The sequence below is a fragment of the Canis lupus genome, chromosome 11 (assembly GCF_011100685.1).
Source record: "Canis lupus familiaris isolate Mischka breed German Shepherd chromosome 11, alternate assembly UU_Cfam_GSD_1.0, whole genome shotgun sequence".
Classification (NCBI taxonomy): Eukaryota; Metazoa; Chordata; class Mammalia; order Carnivora; family Canidae; genus Canis; species Canis lupus.
In genome coordinates, this window is record NC_049232.1 from 55,388,749 (window position 1) to 55,414,110 (window position 25,362).

General features: G+C 43.6%; 2 long non-coding RNA genes across 3 annotated transcripts; one reads left to right on the plus strand and one right to left on the minus strand.

Annotated features, from left to right (window-relative positions):
* Positions 1-56: 56 nt before the first annotated feature.
* LOC111098100 lies at positions 57-11,338 on the minus strand. 2 transcript variants are annotated; one of them, XR_005367030.1, is made up of 4 exons: positions 11,168-11,338; positions 9,360-9,517; positions 2,093-2,240; positions 57-203 (listed from the first exon to the last, which is right to left on the minus strand). It is a non-coding gene; the product is annotated as an uncharacterized LOC111098100 (long non-coding RNA). The 2 variants fall into 2 exon arrangements; XR_005367031.1 differs by having other exon boundaries at positions 57-230.
* Positions 11,339-11,406: 68 nt separating this feature from the next.
* On the plus strand, positions 11,407-15,879 carry LOC111098102. Its single transcript, XR_005366424.1, has 3 exons — positions 11,407-11,597; positions 12,372-12,798; positions 15,215-15,879. It is a non-coding gene; the product is annotated as an uncharacterized LOC111098102 (long non-coding RNA).
* Positions 15,880-25,362: the final 9,483 nt, after the last annotated feature.

The following is a 25,362-nucleotide window of genomic DNA, read 5'->3' on the forward strand; positions in this document are numbered from 1 at the left end:
GACTTACTTCACTCAGCATAATACCCTCCAGTTCCATCCACGTTGAAGCAAATGGTGGGTATTTGTCGTTTCTAATGGCTGAGGAATATTCCATTGTATACATAAACCACATCTTCTTTATCCATTCATCTTCCGATGGACACCGAGGCTCCTTCCACAGTTTGGCTATTGTGGACATTGCAGGCTGATCTCTGACGTGTCTCCTTGTGAGACAGGAAAGACCCAGTCAGCTTGAGGAGTCCAGTGAGGAGGAAGCAAAAGAGTGAGGCTCAGACAAAAAGTCAAATCCCTCTGTTCAAACACAAGCACAAGTATTCGTGGAGTAAAAGAAAACAGGGATGAACAAGTCAGTCAATCCATCAAAACATCAGAGCTAGGGAACCTGCAGGGTCTGGATCCATATCCAGCTTCCCATACTTTAGTCTTCTTCCCTGTGGACTATGCTACTGCCCACCTGTCTTTTGGAAATTGTCTTGAAGACTGAGGGACATCACACATACATAGTACCAAGCATCCAGTGGGCCCTTGGTAATGGCTGACTTTGCCCCTCTGCCTTGTTTGACATCGCCTCCTCGTGTTCTCTGACTTTCTTTAGCCCTCTGGAAACTTTTCTGGGTGATTACAGCAATGATATCTTAGGATTATTATATTTGGGATTTTTAGAAAGCAAAAGGCTCAGAAACCTCAAGTTCTAAACCCTTAGATATATATTGATGTGTCTTAGCATTCAGCGAATTGCTGTGAATGGGCTTGAGAAATATTAATTGATTTAATGATTTTAAGTGTAGATACTTAAAGCTGGGATCACTGTCACCTCCCTCATACTTAGTAGGCACTTCGACATTTATGACAATCTCCAGAGCCCCCAACCACCTAGGAGGTAGGCTGGAAAGTATATGCTATCCTCATTTTATGGATGGGAAAACCAAGTCTCCATAAGGTTAGGCAACTTGCCAAAGGTCACAGAAGTCTCCTGATTCAGAATTCAGTGGTCTTTATATTCTCATGAGCTGCCTGCTTATCTGTGGTTGGGAAGGAAGGGGTATCTTTGAATTTTCTTCCCAGTAATGTATGTCTCAACCTCAGAAGCTAAGTTCCAGCAAGGGGAAGCACCTTTCCCAGGATACACACAGTGGGAACCAAAGTTGAGACAAAATCCAGGTTCTCCAACACTTTCCTTTGGGTTTTTTTCACTGTTCTACGTGCCTTAGATTCAAAAGGAAATAGACATAAGGCAGGAAGTACTCACAATTAACAAAATGAGACAAACACTCTAGGTTCTCACTTCAGAGTCCCCAATAAATCAAATTCCACCAGAGAGTGACCAGGAGAAGAGTCTCTGGACCAGAACTCCATGTGCCTGAAGGATCCAAGACTGAAATGTCTCTTAGGAGGCTGTCCTAGCTGCCCCAGAACTCAGAGATGGCATCCAAGCCCCAGAGCCCCTGGGTGAAGCCAAGCATGGGGATCCTAGGGTGCTTGGCTGCATACAACACTCTCTCCAGCACTTCTCCTGACCTAGACATCACAGGTGAGTGGATACCCAAGCAGGTACTGAGAAAGAGGGGTGGTCAGGGCTCCAGGGGACACTTGACTTGTCTCTCAGCGGAGCCAGGGACATGCTCCAGTGATGTCCACGGCCACTTCCTCCAAGGGCACACTGCCTCTCTGGAGCCTGCTTTGGCCCTGCCCAAACGACCAGTGGGAGATAGTCCAGGGGTCCTGCTCTGACTTGAGCAGCCAGAGAGAGCTGGGTGAATAGAGAGAGTCATGGAAAACTCATATGCTTACTTACTCAACAAATAGTCGCCAACTACGTGCTCTCTGTCAGATTGCACTGTGAATTAAGGATTTCATAGTAAATTAGACACAATGTTTGCCCTTGACAATATGGAAGATGTGTATCCAAGTAACCAAAATACAAAGCATAGAGTGTTGGGGCTCCAGAGTCTTGCTGCCTGGCCCAATCTCAGCCCAGTCCTAGGATGCTAGGGTGACCCTGAGCAAGTGGCTTACCCTCTCCACTTTCAGTATCCCTCCTCCACAAACTATTCTAAAAATGAAATAAGACAGTTGACTTGGGAGTACTTACCACAGAAGCTGAACAGTGAGAGATTATTACAAGAATTTCATAATTTCACCACCAGTGTAGATGCCATATAGTCAGTACCTTCTAAGTACCAAGTATTTGCTCAGCATCACATGTTGTTGCTCCAACAGCTATGATGCAGCTGTATTATCTGTTTTAGAGATGAGAAATGAAGGCTCAGAGAGGAGTTGTCACTTACCCATGGTCACACAGACTGTATATGACAGAGCTGGGATGGGGACCCAGGTCATTTGGATCCCAGACCCTATGTTCTTTCTGGACTGCCTCATCTGGCTTCCCTCTCCCCCTATGGTCTTTAGGGAACCCTTTCTGTGTGCCATGCTCCAAAGGTACAGAGGGAAACCAAACAGACCTGGAGCCATCCCTCACAGCCTCACAGTCTACTGGGGAGTAAAGCAACTAAGAATAATTACAAGCATAACAACTGTCGCCAAAGGGGAGGTCAGAGCCCCAAGAGGGTGTGAAGCTTGTCTGGGAATCAAGGAAGGCCTACTAGGGAAGGTAACCTTTGAGATAAAATCTGAAGGCTGACTGAGAGTTAGTCAAACAAGGAATCAGAGGGAGAGGACAGCATGAACTTTGGAGCCATAGGTGTTCAAGAAACAGAACAGAATGCACTGTTCAAAGAACAAAAAGAGACTGAGAACAAGGCTGTAGGAGGAAGCAGTACAGGGATGGGCGGGAGAGCAAGGCAGGAGCCTTATAACACATGCCAAGGAATTTGGACTTGATCCTGAGGGCCCTTGAGAGTTGACTTCGTAGGCCTTCAAACCCCTCATTTGATGTCCTGTGGCTTCCTCCTCTGCCCTCTACCTGGCTGACTCAGTAGCTGAGGAGTGAGGAGCGACAGAGCCAGCAGAACTGTGACTGACCACATAAGCTGAGGCCAGCGCAGAGCTGCCTAAAGGACAGGGAGGGGCCAGGGCAGGGCAGTACCAGGGACAGCTCACAGTGGCTCTCAGGACTCCTGCAGAGAGCCTTCACTCTCATTCATTCATTCATTCATTCAGTTTGTTGAGCGCCCTACTAGGAGGGCACTGTTCTGGACACTGGAGGATATGCAGAAAACTAAACAGGTGAAATCCTTCTTTTTTTAAATATATTTTATTTATTTATTCATGAGAATACATAGAGAGGAGAGAGAGAGAGGCAGAGACACAGGCAGAGGGAGAAGCAGGCTTCATGCAGGGAGCCTGACCTGGGACTCGATCCAGGGTCTCCAGGATCACACCCTGGGCTGCAGACGGCACTAAACCGCTGAGCCACTGGGGCTGCCCAGATGAAATCCTTCTTGAGATCACTTTCTTTGTGGTAGAGGGAGACAGAAAATAAACACTGCAAATAAGACAACTGTTAGAATGTGATTTGTGTATGGAAAGACCAAAAGCAAGGAAACAGATCAGAAGTGCAAGCAAGAAGGGGAGTGGTTATAACTTTAAATAGGATGATCAGAGAAAGTAGTATCTGGGCAAATACATGAATGAGGGGAAGGAAGAGTCAAGGGCACCCATACGGAAGAATGTTTCAGGCAGAAGGAAGAACAAGTGCAAAGTCCCTGGGGCAGGAGAATGCCACGCATGTCAGAGGTTCTGTGAGAAGCCTGGGGTAGGTGAGTAGGAGTGAATGATTTCAGGAGAATGGCAAGGAGGGAGTCAGAGCAGAGAGGGCCATTGTAAGGATATAGCTTTTACTTTGTGTGAAGAGCCACCAGGGAATTCTGGGCATAGAAGTGATTGTTTTTTGTTTCTGTTTTTTAGAAGAGAGAGAGGTGGGGAGAGGGGCAGAGAGAGAGGGAGAGAGAGAATCTTTTTTTTTTTTTTTTGGAGAGAGAGAATCTTAAGCAGACTTCATGCCCAGCGCAGAGCTCAACACCAGGCTCAATCTTGATACCCCAAGATCATGACCTGAGCTGAAATCAAGAGTTGGATGCTCAACCAGTTGAGCCACCCAAGTCCCAGAAGTGACGTTATTGACTTGTATTTTACAGGACACCTCTGACTGCTTGGGTGGATATTAGATTGTGGGGGTAAGAATGGAGGCAGAGAGAACTGTTAGGAGGCTAGAGCTACTTCAGGTAAGATTAAAGTAGAAAAGTTGTGTTCAGTATAGAAAGGGTTAACAATATCAGCAAAGGAGCAACCAAGGGTATCACTGGGACCAAGGTGAGGCCAGAATAGAGAGGAAGAGAAATAGTCCCACCCCTGGCTCCCAGACGAGAGGGTCAGCTCCTATGTGAGTCTGTGAAACTGGGAAACTCAAAGAGGAAGGCAGGCACAAAGGAGTCCATGCCCTTAGAGGGAAACTCTCACTTCATCTTGCTTTCCCAAATCTGGTTTCTCTAGGCCCTTCTTCCCTAGATCCTGACTGTTGCATGAACCCCTTGCATTGAGTCTTGCTTCCTCCAACATATCCATGCTGCCCCCAAAGTTCTCTTCCAAATTGCATCGTGGGCACTGCCATTACATCATACAAACACCTTCAGTAGCTCCCGTTGTCTAGGGTAAAAGTAAGACCTCCAATCTGGCACTACCCTAACTGCCCAGCCTCACTCTCACCATTTCCCATCATATATTCAATATTCCAGCCATATTTAACTCCCTGCCTTTTCCTAGACAGGCCTCAAGCCTTCTCTGCCTTTGCTTACCATGTTTACTCCATTTGATACATCTTCACTATGGAGAGCTCTAGGAAGCCTTCCCAAACTGGATGAGATTACTCCCTCCTAAGAATTTATACAGCCCATGGGCCAGTTACCTCATTTCTACTAAAAGCCCAGAGAAGGGGGGTGGTGAAGAAAAGCTGAGTGAGTCTACAGCCGGCACCTCTACCATGCACACTGGAGCAGAAGGGCCAGTGTGTGAGTCCTGAGGCTTTTACCCATAAAAGAGCAGGGCCAAGTATTCCAGGCTAGTCTGAGGCATACTTGGCCATAATCCTTCAAGGCAGAGTGTGGAGAGAGCCCCTACAGATTATGAACCAAGAATTCCCTTGAGCAAACCACTATCCCAGCAAGGCAGAGAGAGAAGCTCCTGTCAGTAAATACCTGCTATATGCCTGCTATATGCCAGGCACTTTACCTACATTGTGTCCATTCCTCTTAGCAATGCTTTAAGGTGAGAGTTATTATCTCTGCTTTTCAGACAAAGATAATGAAATTCAGGGAGATGCTGCTGCTTGTCTGAAGTCACCTGTTTAGTGGTAGTGGAGCTGAAATTTGAACATAGGTTTCTCTGATGACTTCAGTCATGACTCTGGCAGTGCTTTGTGGGACAGGTGATATTTGTCCTGGGCTTTAAAATCCAGGTAGACTTGGTCAAATAATCTTTGACAAAGCAGGAAAGAATATCCAATAGAAAAATGACAGTCTCTTCAACAAATGGTGTTGGGAAAATTGGACAGTCACATGCACAAAAATAAAACTGAACCATTTTCTTACACCATACAGATGGAAGACTTACATGTAAGACAAGAATCCATCAAAATCCTAGAGGAAAACACAGGCAGCAATCTCTTTGACCTCAGCCACAACAATTCTTGCTAGACCCATCTCCAAAGGCAAAGGAAACAAAAGCAAAAATGAACTATTGGGACTTCATCAAGATAAAAAGCTTTTGCACAGCAAAGGAAACAATTAACAAAACTAAAAGGCAACCGACAAAATGGGAGAAGATATTTGCAATGACATAGCAGGTAAAAGTTTAGTTAGTATCCAAAATCTATCAAGAATTCATCAAGCTCAACGCTCAAAAAACAAAAAATCTAGTCAAGAAATGGGAAGAAGATATGAACAGACATTTCTCTAAAGAAAACATACAAATGGTCAACAGACACATGAAAAAATGCCCAACATTACTCATTATCAGGGAAATACAAATCAAAACCACAATGAGATACCACCTCACACTGGTCAGAATGGCCAAAATTAACAACTCAGGAAACAAGAGATATTGGTGAGGATGCAAAGAAAGGGGAACTCTCCCATTGTTGGTGGGAATGCAAACTGGTGCAGCCACTCTGGAAACAGTACAGAGGTTCCTCAAAAAGTTAAAAATAGAGCTATGCTACAACCCAGCAGTTGCACTACTAGGTATTTATTCAAAGGATACAACATAGTGATTTGAAGGGGCACATGCACCCCAATGTTTATAGCAGTGATGAACACAATAGCCAAAATATGGAAAGAACCCAGATGTCCATTGACAGATGAATGGATAAATTAGATGTGATTTCATTCAAAAAGAATGAAATCTTGTCATTTGCAAGGACATACATGGAACTAGAGGCTATTATGCTAAGTGAAATAAGTCAGTCAGAGAAAGACAAATACCACATGACTTCATTCATTATGTGGAATTTAAGAAACAAAACAGATGAACATAGAAGGGAAGGAAAAATAAGATGAAAATGGGGAGGCAAACCATAGGAGATGCTGAACTCTAGGAAACAAACTAAGGGTTGCTGGAGGGGAGGTGGGGGAGATCGGGTAACTGGGTGATGGGCATTGAGCACTGGGTGTTATATGCAAGTGATGAATCACGAATTTCTATCCCTGAAACTAACAGCATACTATATGTTAATTAAATCAAATTTAAATAAATAATTTTTAAAAAAATAAAAGAATAAAAGCAAGGTAGACTTTAGACATGTAGAGGGAAGATTGCAATGAAGGAAACATAGGGTATTTTAGGTGACAGGAACAGAATGGGAAGGGGGATATTTTGGGTCTATGGACTTAAAAATAGAGACAACTTTGTTGTTTTTAAAAAATAGAGTACGTGCTGGGGAGTAGCTGGAGCTAAGTCTGAAAAGGACAATTAGGACCAATTCATGAAAAAAAGTATTAAATGCCAGGCTAAGGAGCAGCCCCCTCCTCTTGTACCCAGAGACCTTCTAAGTTGATGGCCCCAGTGAGGAGAGTTAGAATAGAACCCAACAACACAGAAGAAAATGGCTTCTTGTATCATATTTAACCATGGAACTGTAGCAGCCTTTTGGAGGAAAAAATAAATAACACTTGGCAGCCTTTGCTTGATAGTGTCTAAAAAAGAGAGTTTTGGAGACAGATAGGCTGGTGGATCAAAATGTAATGCTCACCACTTAAATAGCTTTATTCTTCAACAGCTACACTAAGTCCCTAAGCCTCCCAGCACAAGGGAAGAGGTAACAGTCATCACTGTTCCTTGTAGAGGACAGATAACCCAGTCTGTGGGCACCTGGGCCCCCAGCTCAGACTCTGAGGATAATAGGGGACCCCATTTCTGGAGAGTGGCTCTGGAAGGACTCAAAAGGGCAGAGGGGCGGCTGGGTGGGGAGATGTGTCCTCTTAGATCTTGGGCCCACCCTCAATCTACTCTAATTCTGATACTGGAGCCTGAAAAGAAAATATATGGAGACCTACTGGAGACTAAGGAATGGATCTCAAAGGATCTCAATTTGCCCACCACTCTCAGCTCCTTTTTGACCTCCTAATTGCTTTTCACCGGTCATGTGCCATATGATACAGCTGCTACTACAGGGCTTCATGGTGTGAGAGCTGTTGAAAAGGCCACTTGTCTGTTCCCAGCCCATCCTCAACACCCCACAACCCACCCACAAGGTTTTATATGCCTAATGGCCTCTTCTGAAGGCCAGAGAGAACAAGGGAATTGCAGCCATGAAACTGGATTCCAAATAGAGCTCTTCTAAGAGTCCAAAACAAAGAAATAGCAACCCTGCACAGAGGGGTCTCCTCATGTTTCTTACCTTGAAGACCGCTTCCCATTCCTTTCTCTGAGACAGGAACCCCTCTGTCAGTCCTTCATCAGAGGAGCCTCCACTTTTCCAGTTAGGAAAAGCTCAACCCTTATCACAGGAATGGGACTAACCCAAAGTCAGGATGGTCCATAGTATACAGTAACTCTCCAGTAGTATTCCTCCCAAAGTCTGAGTCTAAGATAACCACACAGGGCCCCAGCAGGCAGAACAACACAGGGGGCAGGATGGGAAGGAAGGGCTTGGGCACTCCAAGGACAGTGCTCATCAATGTGTCTCCATCAGTATGGGATAAGGCTATTCATTCTTCCCACACATGAATGAGTGTATGCACATGTTCTCCCTCCCTCCCTCTCTCTCTCTCTCTCTCTCTCTCTCTCTCACACACACACACACACACACAATATTCCAAAGCTAAATAATAATTCTTGAAGTCAGTATGGGATCTAAACTACTCTAAGAAAAATATTTTCCTAAATCCATATAATCTGCATAGATTCCTCTGCCGATGTGAAAATCCATCTTTAATATTATGCAAACAGTATCATGTCCCCTTTATTCTCAAGCCAGTTGGAGTTTTCTATCACTTGAAACTACAAGAGCCCTGATCAATGTCTCTGACCTCATTGTATTGGTTAAAAAGCTTTCTGTTGCAAATAACAGAAATGTATTATTTCACAAAACAAAGTCTATTGGTGGGATAACCTCCAGGGTGCATTGACTCAGGGGTTTAATGGTATCTTCAAGGTTCTTTTAAGATCCCCACTCTACCTAGAAAAGAAATGACCAGAGTGATTTCAGATACCACATCCATATGAAATATCCACATGACATCAACCTGAGGAAGTAGAAGGACCAGCTTTTACAACAGCTCTTTCTCAGGGATAAGGCAAGGAAACTTTCTCCTGAAGTTTCCAGCAGGTATCTCCTGTGCTACATTGGCCAAACTTGGATCTCATTCCTTTCCTCAACCAATGGATTAGGACAGAGACAACAACAAGAAAAATGGAATTTTCTTCAGATCGATCACACACATCTCTAAAGCTGGGGGTGAGAGTGGCCCCGGTGGCTCAGCGGTTTGGTACCGCCTTCAGCCCAGGGAGTGATCCTGGAGACCCAGGATCGAGTCCCATGTCGGGCTACCTGCAGGGAGCCTGCTTCTCCCTCTCCCTCTGCCTCTGTCTGTGCCTCTCTCTGTGTGTCTCTTATGAATAAATAAATAAAAATATTTAAAAAAATAAAGCTGGGGGTGGGTCAGAGGGCCCCAGAAGCAGATGGCTGTGGCTGTGTATGAGGGGGCTATCTCAATCTTGTTAGGGTTCTGGTAGGAGAGAGCAAAAGGTGAGAGGGCACTGGGCAGGCTACCAACCATGTGCATTGCACAACATCCAATGGCTATGCTGACCAAAGCTTTTCTTAAACTTGGGCCACACCAAATCCTTAGGCAGGATATTTTCTCCCTGCAAGGGGGTGGTAGTCAGTGAAAATATGTACATACCTTGTCCAGAACCAATTTTTAGCCAGGTCTTCCAGTAATTGCTCTTGTAGTCACTTTGGGGAAGGTTCTCTCAGCTGATGTGGGGATTGGACTGGAGTGAGGTGGGGCTGGAGGCAGGAATGCCAATTGGGAAGTCAGTACAGCTGTGAACCCAGGACCTATGAAACAAAAAGACAGCCCAGCCCAGTAATGCCAAAGCCTGAGTCATTAGCAAGTTTTCAGAGGAAGGCTGAGACAAGAAGGTGTTCTCATAGAAGGACTCTCAAGGGTATACCAAAGGAGGACATACGGGCCCTGAGTCCTTCCATGAAGGTAAGGCAGGGAGACAAGTAAGGGGCAGAGGGAGGAGACCTGCAAAGCCATCCCCTTCCCTTGTCCTGAATGGGACTGAGAGCCAGCCCCCATGTCAGGGCTGCCCCTGGTGGCCTCTCCCTGTCAGCTTGGCGGGCATTCCTTGAGTGACTGGAACAGGGAACCTGGGATTGGATTCCTGCTACTGGCCCTCCTCCATTTTGGGGCTAACCTTCACTCTCCAAATACTCTATGCTTTTTCTTGCCCTCAAGACTTTGCCTATGCTGCCCCCTCACCAGAAAGGCATTTTCCTGCCTAGACAGTCCCAGTTCATCCTTCACATGCAGCCCCTGGAGCCCCAGCTGAGTGAGTGGTGGCTCCTTCCTTTTATTCCCACACAGCTGTAGAGTCATATGCCTCGCCATGGATTATAATTCCTATCCAAATGCAAATCTATCCATCTCCCAGAATGAGCTGAGAGCACTCCAAGGACAGGGACCATGTCTTGTTCATTATGGTGACCTCTGTAGTACCCAGCCAGTGTGGGGCCAGAGCAGCTGCTTAGGAAGCAAGGGAAGGGATGGTGGGAAGGAGCGAGGTTCCTGTTACTTTCTCTAGAGCTGAGCTGTTCAATATGGTAGCCCTAGCCATAGGTGGCTATCAAATGTAAACATTTAAAATTTAGTTCTTTAGTTATACTAGCCACTTTTCAAGGGTCCAGTAGTCCTTGTAACTAGTGGCTATTGTTTAAACAGTGCAAATAGAGCATTTTCATCCCTGCAGAAAGTTCTAATATACAGCACTGTTTTAGAAACTCAAACTATTGCTGCACCTCTAAGAGGGGGAAACCATCTACTATAAATTCCTTTCTTCTCCAATCCAGCACCCAGCACAATGCCAGATATATCCTCCTTTCTCCTCTCTCTCCTTTCTCTCTACTCCCCTCCCGACCTTTGACAGGGCCAGAATAATACTTCCCAGTGGCATCTGAGCTCACAAAGCTTTTTTATAGTTTGTGTGTCTCTGACCCTTCACTAAATCCTGGGAGGTAAGCAGGAGAGATTATAATTCTCATTTTACAGGAAAGGGAACCAAAGCTCAGACAGGGAAAGACTCTTGATCAGTGTCACCCAGCTGGCAAATACTGGAGCCTAGACTGGACCTGAGGTTAGACTCCAGCTCCCGGTTTTTTCTCCAATTGCCATGTCACCTCTCACTGAGGGACCATCTAATCCAACCTGCTATCTAATGCATTAATCCTTTCAACAACATTCCTGTCAAGTGTTTATCCAGCTTCTGCTTCAGTGCTCCCTAGGATTTGAACCTCACTGTCATTCCCCGAAGCAGCACAATCCACCTGTATAGAGAGCCCTGCCAGAAAACTCTTTTGTTCATGCTGAGCCAGAATCAACCTTTTTGTAACTTCCCTGTCCTGAGACCTTAGAAATCAGGATATAGCCACTAACATGCCCTCTACCACACCAGCACGGTTAGCCTGCAGCTTCTGCTCATATACCTCCAGTTCGGGGAGCTCAACACCACTCAAGGACCACTCAAGAAAGCTTTTCCCTTTTATGGGCATTTAAACACGAGCCTCCCTCTAGCAGTTCCTCCCTACTGGCTTTCCTTCTGGGGCCTCCACAGACTATATGTACTCTCTCTGCCCCAGGGCAAGCCCCAGGGACAATGACCCATTCTTTTTAGTGTGCTGTTGTCCTGGCTACAGCCTCAACAGGTCATCAGAGACAGAACATTCTATCCTATTAGCATAGGACCTCTTCTGGCTTCTCTTTCGTATTAACCATATGAACTTCCTTATTCCATGAATCTTACAAGAAGTCAAGGTCATGTCAATAATAGTAACTGCTGCCACTGATGATGTGTTCTCCATATGCCAGGCATCTTGATAAGTGCTATGCTCACATTTTACCTTTGATACCCTCCCTGTAAGTTGCTCATTAGTATTATTTCCATTTCACAGGCAAACAGACTGCTTATATACATATACATGTCTGTCTGTCACTCAGGTGAGAGGACAATCGCAATAGCCAGGAGGATAGAGGTGACCAGGGACAATTCAGATTTGGGCCTGGGTCAGTCCCAGGCCCCAGAGAGGATGAAGAAGTTCAGAGGGATATAGAATCTGGCTATGTGCCTTAGTGGCAAGACTTGGGTTTAAATCACAGCCACTTACCAGCTGTGTGACCTTGAGCAAGTCATTTCCTCTCTCTGAACTTCCATTTCTTCATATATAAATTGGAGTTAGTAGTATGGGATACAGAGCCCAGGGGTTGCAATGAAGAAACAATGAATGCTTAGCACCATGCATGGCTCTTCATGAGTTCTTAGCAATGGGAGCTAGTATCAATATCATCAATATTATAGAGAGACCATACCCAGTGCTGAGGCAGGGGTCTTATCTTCCCACACTGAGCCTGGTTAAGACCCAATAGCTTCCTGCGCCCCTACATGGCTTCCAGCAAATATCCAACTTCCAAAATGTGGTTTTTATTTTTTTTAATTAAGTAAATTCTATGTCCAACACGGGGCTTGAACTCACAACCTTAAGGTCAAGAGTCACATGCTCTATCTCTTGACTGAGCTGGCCAGGTGTCCTCTGAGATGAGTTTAGGAATGCTAATGAAGGTGGGGCAGGAGGGACAATGAGGGGCATGGGCTGCTCCTGTGGTGAGCCAGGCATTACTCACATTTCATTCCAGAAAAAGAAGAGAGAAATGGACAAGAATTTAAAGGTGCAGGGACATGAAAGATGGCGAGGAAAGAGAAGAAACTTAAAAAGAAATCATGTCACTTCTAAAGCAAACATGGCTTTGGCAAGTCATTTCCCTCTCTAAGCCTCTGTACATGTGCAGTTCTGTCAAATGGGGTAATAACATCTCTTTTGCTGACATGGGGTGCTGCACATGGGAGCCACCAGCCAGGGTTAGTCTGCAGGGGCACTTAGTGAGTATTTACTCCTAAAGAATAGCCAACAGCTCTGCTGGTGAGTTTTGGCCATCGTGGCAGTCAAAAACAACATAATAGCATAACACCTACTGTTTCCTGAATACCTACTCTGGGCTAATCCTCACAGCAACCTTTGAGGGAGGTGTCATTACCCATATTTGCAGAGGAAGAAAGTGATAGGTAAGTAGTAAGCAAGGGTGATATGCCCAGGGTCACTCAGTTAGTGAGCCTAGATGCCAGGGCTGGCACCCAGGTCTGATGAAGCCAAATTTTGTTTCCTGACACCAAGCTGTGGAACCCCTGTGAACCAGGCCTGAGTGCAGGAGTCTTTGGATGCATCTTCCATCCCGGCTCAGGGCCCACCACCATAGACAAGGACCACGACTGCTACGTGGAGTGGAGAGTGTGAGACAGACGTTCGGGTCCCCTCTCTGCTGCAAAATGACCATAGTCCTAGACTACTCCTTTTCCTCCTTGGCCTCAGTTTCTCCACCTACACAGTAGGGTCCTGGAAGTCAGGACTCTCGGGGTTTTCCAACTAACTCCCTGAAATTGTGCAGACAGTAGCAGGAACTCAGAGGAGGAAAAGTGTCCTTAATGGGAGCAGCACAGGGCTGTGTTCCTCCATCTCTTAATAACCACTAATTAGTTAATCCTCATAGCAGCAGGGTGAGTTATTGGGTACTATTATTATCCCCAATTCACAAGCAGGAGGTTGAATGAGAGAGAGATTGGCCCCAGGCTCAGGGCAGGGATAGGATCATCGAAAGCCTGGGAGGTGCTACAAATTGCTTCAGAATTGGGGGAGGGGACAGTAGAGGGACAAGGGAGGCCTCCAGGGGGAGAAACCACTTAGGAATGTATTTCCGATCCTCATGGGGTTGAAGTCCCTTCAGGGCATCTGAGCCAGCTTTCTGCTTGCACGGACTGGCAAACAAGAACCCAGAGAGGGGGACAGACTGGCCCAAGGTCACACAGCCAGAATAGCAGCCCAGGAGAACACACACTGCCATGGGTTCTCAGCAGAGACTGCTCTGAAGGGGAGGGGGTCGGAGGAGGGAAGCAAGGTGATGGCTCCTAAGAGCTGGGCTCCCTCTTTGGCCCTCCCCGAATTCCTAGAGAAAGCAGCCAGCAGTAAACCCCTGGGGATTATGTGTGTACTAATGGCCTGTGACAAAGGCAGCAGGATAAGCTCCCTGCTCTGCAGACTAAACAAGGTACAAGAAGCCAAGTCAAACAAAAGTAGAGGTATTGTGTTGGCCTGACTGGTGGGCTAGAAACAGCCCAGCCTCTTGGGAGGCCAAGCCCTGTGCCACCACCCAGAATCTCCTCTGGTGGCCTTTTCCCCCTTTGCCATTGAGGGCTGGACAGAAATATGTCCACAACACGTGACCATCCCTGTTTGTAGCACAAATGCACTTTCATCACATTACCCCCAAGATGAAAAAACTGAGGGTCAGAGAGGGAAAGGAAGATACGTGTCCCAAGTTACACAGCAAGTGTAACAAGTCAGCAAGTCAGGCAGGTGGCTGGGACCCAAGGCCTCCTGACTCCTCCTCAGAGTCTCAGATTCTTCCATAAAGTATGTTGAGTGACATATGAACAGTGACAGAGGTAAATGCAATACTTCAATTCCTATGTAAAGTATGGTCCTATCTAACTGCTCAGGAGTCCATGAGCACAGGCCTGGGATCCTGATCCTGCCCCCTTCTAGCCCCATGTCTTTGGCAAATTCACCAATCTGAGCTTCATTTTGCTTATCTCAAAAACAGGAAAAATAGTGGCACCCCCCTCACAGAGTTATCAGGATGATTAAATGAGTAATGGATGCAGTTTGCCAAGCTTGGCATACCTTGAGCCCTCTGTTACTGCTATTAGCACCTCTGGCACCAATCTGCTGGATGGTGAGGGGCAGGGCCCTCCACCTCCCAAGCCTCTCATTCTGCTCTCTCAAATAGCAGGTCACAAAGATTTCTTCTAAATCCAAGGCTCTGTGGTCTCTACCACTAGCTTTTTTCAAACCACATGAAACCATGGACTCCAGAGTCAGGGAAAAGGCTTGGGAGCCCCTGTTGCTTCCCTGTTTCCCTGTCTAGGCCAGGCTGCTTGCCCCTGTCCTGGGTGCCACACACCTGCTCCCAGGTGTTCTGGGTATGAGTCCTCACAGCAGACAGTCTGTCCATTCTCAAAGTAACTCCTGAGTCACTCTCAGTGCTGCTCCAAAGGTTTGGGAAATTAAGGCTGAGAAAGAGGGTCAGGAATACTTGGGGGCTGCACAGGGAAGTGTCACATCCCTCTTCCCTTAGATGTAAGCAGCACTCCTCTAAGATGTAAGGAGACAAATCTTCCCCCACCTTATTTCTGATAAAAAAAACTGGAGCCAGGCATCTCCCACCTCTGAGGGACTAGGAGTCAGTCTCAGTCAACCCCCGGGGCAGTCATGTGTCAAAAGGGGCCCTCTCCACAGTCCTAATTGTGCAGGGACTGTTCTGGTTGTTTCTGAATGTAGCTTTCTTTCTACATTGTAGAGCTCACTTCTGCAAAATGAGAATGATTTGATGTCAGGCCTGGGGCCATTTCTCATCCTTCCCTTTAGGTTTCCAACAGGAGCAAGAAGAGATCTGCCTCACGGGGATTAAGGCAATACTGTTCTCTACCAGCTAGGGAGGTGGCTACAGGATGTGTGAGGAGATTACATACCTGCCCCTGCTTACCTGTCTGTGTGTCAAGTTTAAGCCCCTGGAGGGTTTGTGTAACACTGTTTAGGAATCTTGAAAAATAGAGACCCTATTTGTGGGATTATAGGGTGTGGAGACATTCTCGACTTTCACACTGAAGCTTCGGATGGCTGCCAACCCCACTCTGTCCTGCCAGTTGCTGAGTCCTGATTTGCACAGAAATTATTTCTTCCAATGTATTAAAAATGAGTCACATCCCAAGAGTCATATCTCATACCCCTTATCTTTAGAGCACATTCTGCCATTGACCAGTCTGGACTCAAAATAATGTTTCCAAGTGTAGTTGGGAAAATGATGGACTGCATTAAAGACTCTGCTCTTCTGGGTGCTTAATGTGTAACCTTAAGCAGATCATTACCCCTCTCTGAGCCTCATTTTCTTAATCTGTTACCAAAACACAACAACCTACAGCCACAGCAGTTGTTCAGGATTAGGTAAAAGTACTTTCTGAAATGTATATTGTGGCACCAATTCAAGGGTTTATCACTGTCAAATCTTATGGAATTATTTGACTCTTTGTATACAACTACATATAAACATATATATACTGTATAACTTTGATAAAAATAAAAACTTTTAAAAATGATGTATTAACAAGTGTTTTACAGTTTAGTTGAAACATTTGAGAATACGGGCACCTGGGTGACTCAGTGGTTGAATGCCTGTCTTTGGCTCCGGTCGTGATCCCGGTGTCCTGGGATCAAGGCCCACATTGGGCTTCCCACAGGGAGCCTATTCTTCCTTCTGTCTATGTCTCTGCCTCTCTCCCTGTGTCTCTCATGAATAAATTAATAAAAATCTTTTTAAAAATTGAGAATAATTAGAGAAAAGTACATAGAAACCTAATCAAAGCAATTATTAAGTCCAGGAAAAACAAAAAGAAGAAAAACACAGTATTTTACTTGAATTAGCATTAAACAATATTTATGTAGTCATACTAATAAAAACACTGAATACTAACTGAACCAAACATTGTAAGAGTATAGTGAAAGAATGAAGGGAAAGAAAGTTGGAAGAAGTTAGGTAAGAGGGCTAAATCCTCTTCTACAAAAATAAGGAATCAATAGATAATATCTAAGATTTATAAATAAAAAAATGACAGTATAAGCATATCAGTCAGAAATGAGGTATAAAAAGGCCAAAGAAACAGCTAAAGGAATGGAAAGCAGTCGTCTGGAAGGAGCAGCCCTGTGAAATGAGAAAGGATAAAGAAGAGAGTTATTTTTCATTATAAATAAGACTTGTAGTATTATTTGACTTCAAGTTATACACACATATGCTTGAATTAAAATGAAACTTAACTTAAAAAAGTAAAACTAGAAGCCAGTGACAGCTATGAGAAGGCTAATTTAGGTTCCAGATAAAAAAGAATTTTCTGGGACACCTGTCAGCAGTTGAGCGTCTTGCCTTTGGCCCAGGGCGTGATCCTGGAGTCCTGGGATTGAGTCCCATATAGGGCTCCCTGCATGGAGCCTCCTTCTCCCTCTGCCTACGTCTCTGTCTCTGTCTCTCTCTCTGTGTCTCTAATGAATAAATAAAATCTTAAAAAAAAGAATTTTCTAATATCTAGATCTATCCAAAAGTGGAATTGGCTGCCTCATGGTTACTGAGCTCCCAGTCATCCGAAGTATTAAGCAAAAAGTATATGTTTATCTGTGGGAAATAAGGTGATGGTTCCAGCTTTGGTTGGGAAATTTGACTGAATAACCTTAGGAAACCCTCCCCCCGCCTTTTTTTTAAAGATTTTATTTATTTATTCATGAGAGACACGGAGACAGAGAGAGAGGCAGAGACACAGGCAGAGGGAGAAGCTGGCTCCATGCAGGGAGCCCGACTCAGGACTCGATCCCGGGTCTCAAGGATCACACCCCAGGCTGCAGGCGGTGCTAAAGCCCCGCAGCACCACCGGGGCTGCCCAGGAACCCCTTACAATTCTAAGATCCTTTCTAATTCTATGCCTCTGTAGAAACTGTGATGTTACTGGCATTTATCTCCTAAGTAATTCAGTTAACTGAATTAAAAAGCTTTTGCTTAGTACTATTTTGTTTCTGGTGCTGCGCTGGGTCTTGGGTTGGGGATACAAATGCCAAAATAAATATGACGTAGAATCTGCCTATAAGAATCACTGGAAATAGGGGATCCCTGGGTGGCGCAGCGGTTTGGCACCTGCCTTTGGCCCAGGGCGCGATCCTGGAGACCCGGGATCGAATCCCACGTCGGGCTCCCGGTGCATGGAGCCTGCTTCTCTCTCTCTCTCTCTCTCTCTCTCTGCGACTATCATAAATAAATAAAAATTTAAAAAAAAAAGAATCACTGGAAATAAATGCTAGAAATCTCCTCAGTGTTTGTCTGATCCAACCCCTCATTAGAAAAGGAAACTGAGGCCCAGAGAGAGGTAGATACATGCACAATGTCACACAGCATTAGTGGTAGAGTCTCACAAGCTCACATCTAGACCTCTTGATTCCTGTGCTAGTCCTCTTTCCCTCACCATGCCTCTTGAAGAGTAGTATCTCAAAAACAGTTCTAAGAAAAATGAAGCTGATTCTTCATGGTATTCTATTGATCTCACATAGACATCATTTTGCAACGAATCATATTTTAATTGTAACAAGGTTTGGCTTCCTGGATATCTCCTTCAGAAGGGTATGTGGTAAGCTTTCTGGAGACACCCAAAGTTCACTGAACCCAGATCTCCAAGTCATTCACCAGAAAAATCTAAGACAACAGAAATAAAACTGGCATTGCTTTGTCTCACCATCTCGTGAAATGCGTGAGAATTCTTAAGAGTTACCGCCTGTGTCATGGGTAAAATCCCAAATCATTTTGTAGAGTTTGTTATTATTCCAACAGCTCTGAGAGCCAATATCTGCATGTTCCAACATCTTTGTAGTATCACTTCCTGGATCTTTTCTGCTCATGTGGTAGTCCTATCTTTGCCACCTTGAAAAAAGTCCCACACTTCACTGAATATCAGTTTTCCCTATCTAATTTGTTTTTGTTGTTGTTTGTTTGTTTAAATAAAACTACACCAGTGGTTCTCAGCCAGGAGCAATTTTGCCCCATCCCCCAGGGGACATCTGACAATGTCTGGTTGTCACAGACATTGTTTTTTGCTTGTCACAATTGGGGTGGGGTGCTACTGGCATCTAGTGGGGTAAAGGCCAAGGCTGCTGGTAACCATCGTACAGTGCACAGAGCAGCCCCTCCCAACACAGAATGATCTGTTCCAAAATGTCAGTACTGCTGCTGTTGAGAAATCCTGGGCTAGACTCTTTGGCTGCAAGGAACAGGAACTGAAATCCAACTTACTTAAACAAAAAAAGAAAAAAAATGGGTGGTTATTGTTAAGATTTATCATTGGTTTAAAAACAAAGAGCTAAAAAAACCTGGGATGAATACACCTCGGTGACTAGAATATGTAATTCAAATTCCATCTAGACTGCCTCTCCTTTCTTTCTGTTTTCCTTTTGTTCTCATTCTTTCCATGTGATACAGGACCAGACACCCAGTTCTGAGCTCATATCTTCACAACTTCATAACCACAGAGGAAAAGGTCCTTTTCTTTCTACAAATTTTGGGGAACAATTATGATTGGTAAAACTTGGGTCACATGATCATCCCTTGACCCAATGACTAATGCCAGAAAGAGTGATGTACATAAAATGATTGGCCTAGTACATGCCCACCGCTATGGCCAGAGGGAAGTTACTTTCCTGAAGTGGAAGAAGGGGTTCTAGATAGACAAAAACAATAACCACTACCGCATAGAATAATAGAAAAGGTGATGGACTAAGAGTCAAATATCTTGACACTATTCTTGGCTCTGCACTAATTTTGCTGTGTGATCTTAGACAAGTCTCTTTCCCTCTCTGGGCCTGTTTTTCACCTATGCAATGAAAAGATGGACCAGAAGTCAAAGGAATTCTCCATCTCTAACATTTGATAACTTTTTGTTGGTTGTTAAGTATTATTCATCACCCCAACAATAATGACATTTGAAAATACTTGCTAAACCCACCAAGCTTTTAGATTGCTGGCTCCAGGATATAACGGAGTCTAGTAATATCTAAAAATTTTTCAAAATAATTTTAGTTATCTGATCTTTCCCAACTTTTTAATGATAATGAAAACAGCATCTACTAAAATGCTTTAACATCTACTTACATTTTCAAAATGGTCCATGCACTTCACAATTCTTACATAATATGTAACTCATACGGACCCACAAAACCACTTGTACATTGTTTTTCATTAAAAAAAATAGTGGTTACCTTTAAAAAGGTTAAACATATGAATAAAATCTGCTTTCAGTATATAAGTTGTATGTTAAGACTTATTATGAAATGTATATCATCAAAAGAAAATTAGATGGTGTTGGGAAATCCCCCAACAATATGGAAAATAAGGGAAAGTTTTCATTATCACCAACTCATTCATCCAAGAAATATTCCGAGTGCCTGCTATGTGTCAGACACCATGCACTGACTGTCCCTGGATAACTTACATTCTAGTGGATGCAGCTACATTCTAGTGATTGAAAACAGATTTCTTGAATCCTAGCCCATCATCAAAATGAAGTCCATACCTCTCAGCCCTATAGCCTCCAGCTCCAAGAAAACTTTCATTTACACTCTATACCCTGCCACACAGAACTCCCAATTCCTTCACACTTCTGTTACTGGGTTCCCTCTTGTGTACTCCACATATCACCTCCTCTGAGAAATCTCCTCAACACTTCTTTTCCTACCCCACAATTTCGTTCTGCCCTCCTCTGTGCCCTTAGAACCTCTTGCACATGTCTACCACATAGCATGGCTCACTTTATGTCAGAATTATTTATTTGTGTCACATTGGACTATAGCTTTCTCTAGGGAAAAGAAAGGTTCTTATTTATTTACCTGAAGATTTTCAGAGTTAGACAATCACCACACACCACATGGATGCACATGAGCATGTGCCCCCAACTTGCTCTTCCCCCTCTACCCTTCCTGGTAAGTGGTATCTCCATCCTCTCAGGCACTCAGGCCAGAAACCTGGGCCTATCCTCAGTGAATCCCTTGCCCTCACTTCCCATATCCAACCAAGGTTTGTCATGCCTACCTCCGTACACACCCTCACCTCTGGATCAATCAGTTACTTCCTTTGAACTAGATCAGTCTTGCCCCAACCCTCATAGCCTAGGAAACTCATTAATCTTGACTTCTTCTAAGAAGCCTGCTTAATTCTTTTTTCTTTTAAAATATTTTCTTTATTTATTCATGAGAGACACAGAGAGAGAGGCAGAGACATAAGCAGAGGGAGAAGCAGGCTCCCTGCAGGGAGCCTGATGTGGGACTCCATCCCAGGACCCCAGGATCATGCCCTGAGCCAAAGGCAGACGCTCAACCACTAAGCCACCCAGGTGTCCCACGTGCCTTAATTCCTATCCCCTGACCCTACGCTGGGCTGAGTGTTCTCTGGGTAGTCTAGGTCTCCTGTCCTTTCCTAGTTTACATGGTGATTGCTCTTCTCTCCTATTGGAACTATAAACTCCAGGAGGGCAGGTTCTTTTTATATAACTGCATCCCCATCTCCCAGCCTATTGCCTGAGATGTGATAATTCATCATTAATGACTTTTTAAATAAATGCAAGAACAAACTCTTTTGGAGTCAGAAAGCCTGGATCCTACTCAGATCTGCCATAGTTAACTAGTTGGGTCACTATGTACTTAACTTCTCTGAGCCTCAATGTTCTCATCTGTTAAATGGTCATAATAAGTCCTCTCAGTCTACCGTCAGGGATGAACATAAAACTCAAATGAGATAATGAATGTGAAAGCCATTTATAACCTCTAAGTTGTTTTACACATGTAAAAGGTTATTTCTAAATGTTTTGGGGTGGTTTTTTTTTTTCATTTTCTCTGGGTTATTTCAAATATAATTAGGTATTGCGCCTGCTTGTCAATTTCCTGTAGCTGCAGAATTCAAGAAGAAAAATGTTACTTCTGCTCATCTCTGAGAAGATTTAGAACCTAAATGTTTTGAATTTTTTTAAATGGTTAAAAGAACATCTTTAATACAATCTGTACTGGAAGCACTGTTTCCAGGCTAAATAACCTGTTTCCCTTCAGTAACCAGTACCAAATTGATATACATTAAACAAACTAACCCTCTATAATACTGGTACAAGAGGAAAGAACTGACTACTTAGAAGAGTAAAGGGGAAAAAAAGAAATTCAAAGCAACCTTAAGTTCACTTTTACACCTACTAAATTAGCAAAAATATTTTTAAAGGATACCTCTCAAAGCTGTTGAGATTACAGAAAAGCCAATATATACGTACACTGCTGTTTGGACATAAACCGTTTGCTTCTTTGGAAAGCAAATTGATAAAATACATCTTAAGCCAAAAAAATAATTCTGTTCTTAGAAATCTAGCTTATTAAGAATTTAACAGAATAAACAGACTTAATGCACAAAAACATATAGTATTACTCACAAATAATAAAAAAAATACAAACATAAAAGTGAAGTGGTTTGGTAAAGCATGTTGCACCCACTGGATGAAATATTTTATAGCCATTAAAAGCAATCATTTCAGATGCATGGCCATAGCACCTTAGTCTTGCCCATGAAATCACTGTGACTACTGTTGGATGGCTTCTTTGTATCAGGAAAGGACCACACTTCCAGAACAGAACCTTGGCTCAAGTCTTCAAGCAAGTCAAAGCCAACTTCTTCAAGATGTTTCCAGTGAAGGTGTTCAGCTTAAGCCAGAGCCCACAAGACACGATGTGGCAGTGGTTAGCAGAAGGTGGCAATGGTCACTCTAACACTTCAGGAATTTGATAACTCACTGTGGACTCACTCACAATGGGGCTGTCCACATTCTGCTGGCCTTGAAGGAGACTGTGGACACATAGAACAAGGAAGGCTATGCTCCTGCAGCCAGCTGGCAGTCAAAATTAAAAGGATGGCCAGACCCCTGAAAAGGAATTAAGTGCATTCAAAGAGGCTAGGGGGAGCCTTTGCTTCTGTGTGCCATGCAACTGTAAGAGGGTCCCAATGAACTGTGCCTCCTAGTATTCATGTACTTATATAGTACCCTCTCTTTGAATCTGGACTGTTCCGGGATTCACTTGTAATTACAGAATATGGCAGAAATGATACTGCATGCCTTCTGAAGGTAGGTCAGAAAAAGCTTTCCAGCTTCTACCTGGGTCTCCTTGAACACTCTCTGAGAGCCCTGATAAGAAGAGCTTCAGATAAGAAGCCATGTGACTGCCATCCCAGAGAAGCCATGTGTAGGTACCCTGGGTGACAGTTCCAGCAAAGCTCAACCTTCTAGCCATTCCTTCTAAGGCATCACATATACAGCAAAGCTGTCTCAGATCCCCCCGACCAGCCCATCCACAAGCTGATTACCCCCAAGTAACCTCAGTTGATACCATATGGAACAAAAAAATTGACCAGGAAAAAAAAAATTGATCAGCAAATCTTGGCCCAAATTCCAGACCCTCAAAATTATGGGACATAATAATATTGTTATTTTAAGCCACTAAGTTTGGGGGTAATTAATATGCAGCAATATATAACCAACATATTGGAGGATGCTTGAGAATAAACTCATAATTCCATAAACAAGTAAATAAAGGAAAAGAATTAAGCATCTACCCTGCCTTTCCTTTATGAACTGTACTTTGGAGTAACCAAATATTAATGAGATCAAACTCTTCATTATAGAAGAATTACAGCTAGTAAATGTGAAAGGATATTAGCATTCGAATATTATTATGCTAATTATTATTATTATGTTATAATAAAGAGAATATTTGAAATTCCTGATGAAATAATAGCATGAGGCAATGAGGCAATGATCATCAAGGACTGCTAAAATCATTAGGCAAAAGGCAAGTGAAGAACAATATAATGAACAGATTGGGCTGAAAGCACCTCAACCCACTAATTAGTATCTTCTTAATAAGCCAAGACAAGAGAAAACCAGCCATTATGAGCCTCCTAGTGCAGAGGCAACAAGAAGTACACAGCGCCAACTCTGAAACTTCCTTGCCCCCAAATGAAACCTGAACCTGAGAGAACTTCTGGATTTCATCCCAGAGACCAGAGGAACATGTTAAATGATCTCTAGGGATGTAATCAGCAAAATACAAGACATGGAAAAATCTATAAGGCAAACAACCAAGTTTCTTCAAAATATTTTTTTTAATTAAGCAGGAGAATCTATTGATTAAAAGAGACTTAGAAGATATACCAACAAGAGTCAATGTGTAGATAATTTCTAGATACATATATGTATTTGTGTACATATTTTTGAACACTGTATATTTGATATTAAGAAATCATTTTTTATGTGATAGAATATTGTACATAATTTTTTAAAGCATCTTAATCTGGGGCACCTGGGTGGCTCAGTTGGTTAGGGGTCCAGCTCTTGATCAGCTCAGGTCATGATCTTGAGGTTCTGGGATTGAGGCCTGCCTTGGACTCCATGCTCAGCTCAGAGTCTACTTGAGATTCTTTCCTTCTTACTCTCCACCCCCCCACCCCGTGCACCTCATGTGTGCACATGCACGTACTCTCTATCTTAAATAAATAAATAGGGATCCCTAGGTGGCGCAGCGGTTTGGCGCCTGCCTTTGGCCCAGGGCGCGATCCTGGAGACCTGGGATTGAATCCCACATCGGGCTCCCGGTGCATGGAGCCTGCTTCTCCCTCTGCCTGTGTCTCTGCGCCTCTCTCTCTCTCTGTGACTATCATAAATAAATAAAAAAATTTTAAAAATTAAAAAAAAAGAGCCTGGATTTTTATAAATAAATAAATAAAATCTTTTTTAGAAAATAAAAATTAAGGTTGCCTGGGTGGCTCAGCAGTTGAGCATCTGCCTTCAGCTCAGGGAGTGATCCCGGGATCTTGGGATCGAGTCCTGTATCGGGCTCCCTGCAAGGAGCCTGCTTCTCCCTCTGTCTATGTCTCTGCCTCTTTCTGTGTCTTTCATGAATAAATAAATGAAATCTTCTAAAAAAATAAATAAAAAATAAAGCATCTTTATCTTTTTAAATTTAAATTCAAGTTAGTTAACATATGGTGTATTATTAGTTTGAGGGACAGAATTTAGTGATTCATCAGTTGCATATTAATACACCCAGTGAGTGCTCTGTTGGGGATTTACCCCAAAGATACAGATGCAATGAAACGCCGGGACACCTGCACCCCGATGTTTCTAGCAGCAATGTCCACAATAGCCAAACTGTGAAAGGAGCCTCAGTGTCCATCGAAAGATGAATGGATAAAGAAGATGTGGTCTATGTATACAATGGAATATTCCTCAGCCATTAGAAACGACAAATACCCACCATTTGCTTCAACATGGATGGAACTGGAGGGTATTATGCTGAGTGAAGTAAGTCAATCGGAGAAGGACAAACATTATATGTTCTCATTCATTTGGGGAATATAAATAATAGTGAAAGGGAATATAAGGGAAGGGAGAAGAAATGTGTGGGAAATATCAGAAAGGGAGACAGAACATAAAGACTCCTAACTCTGGGAAATGAACTAGGGGTGGTGGAAGGGGAGGAGGGCAGGGGGTGGGGGTGAATGGGTGACGGGCACTGAGGGGGGCACTTGACGGGATGAGCACTGGGTGTTATTCTGTATGTTGGTAAATTGAACACCAATAAAAAATAAATTTATTTAAAAAAATAATAATATACCCAGTGCTTATTACATCAAGTGCCTTCCTTAATGCCCATCATCCAGTTACCCCATTTCCCCACTCTCCTCCCTCCAATAACTCTCTGTTCCCTATCATCAGGAATCTCTTATGGTTTGCCTCTCTGTTATTTTATTTTTCCTTCCCTTCCCCTATGTTCATTTGTTTTGTTTCATAAATTCCACATATGAGTGAAATCATATGGTATTTGTCTTTCTCTGACTGACTTATTTTATTTAGCATAATATACTCTAATGAGTTTTATAAGACTAATGAATCACTAACCTCTAC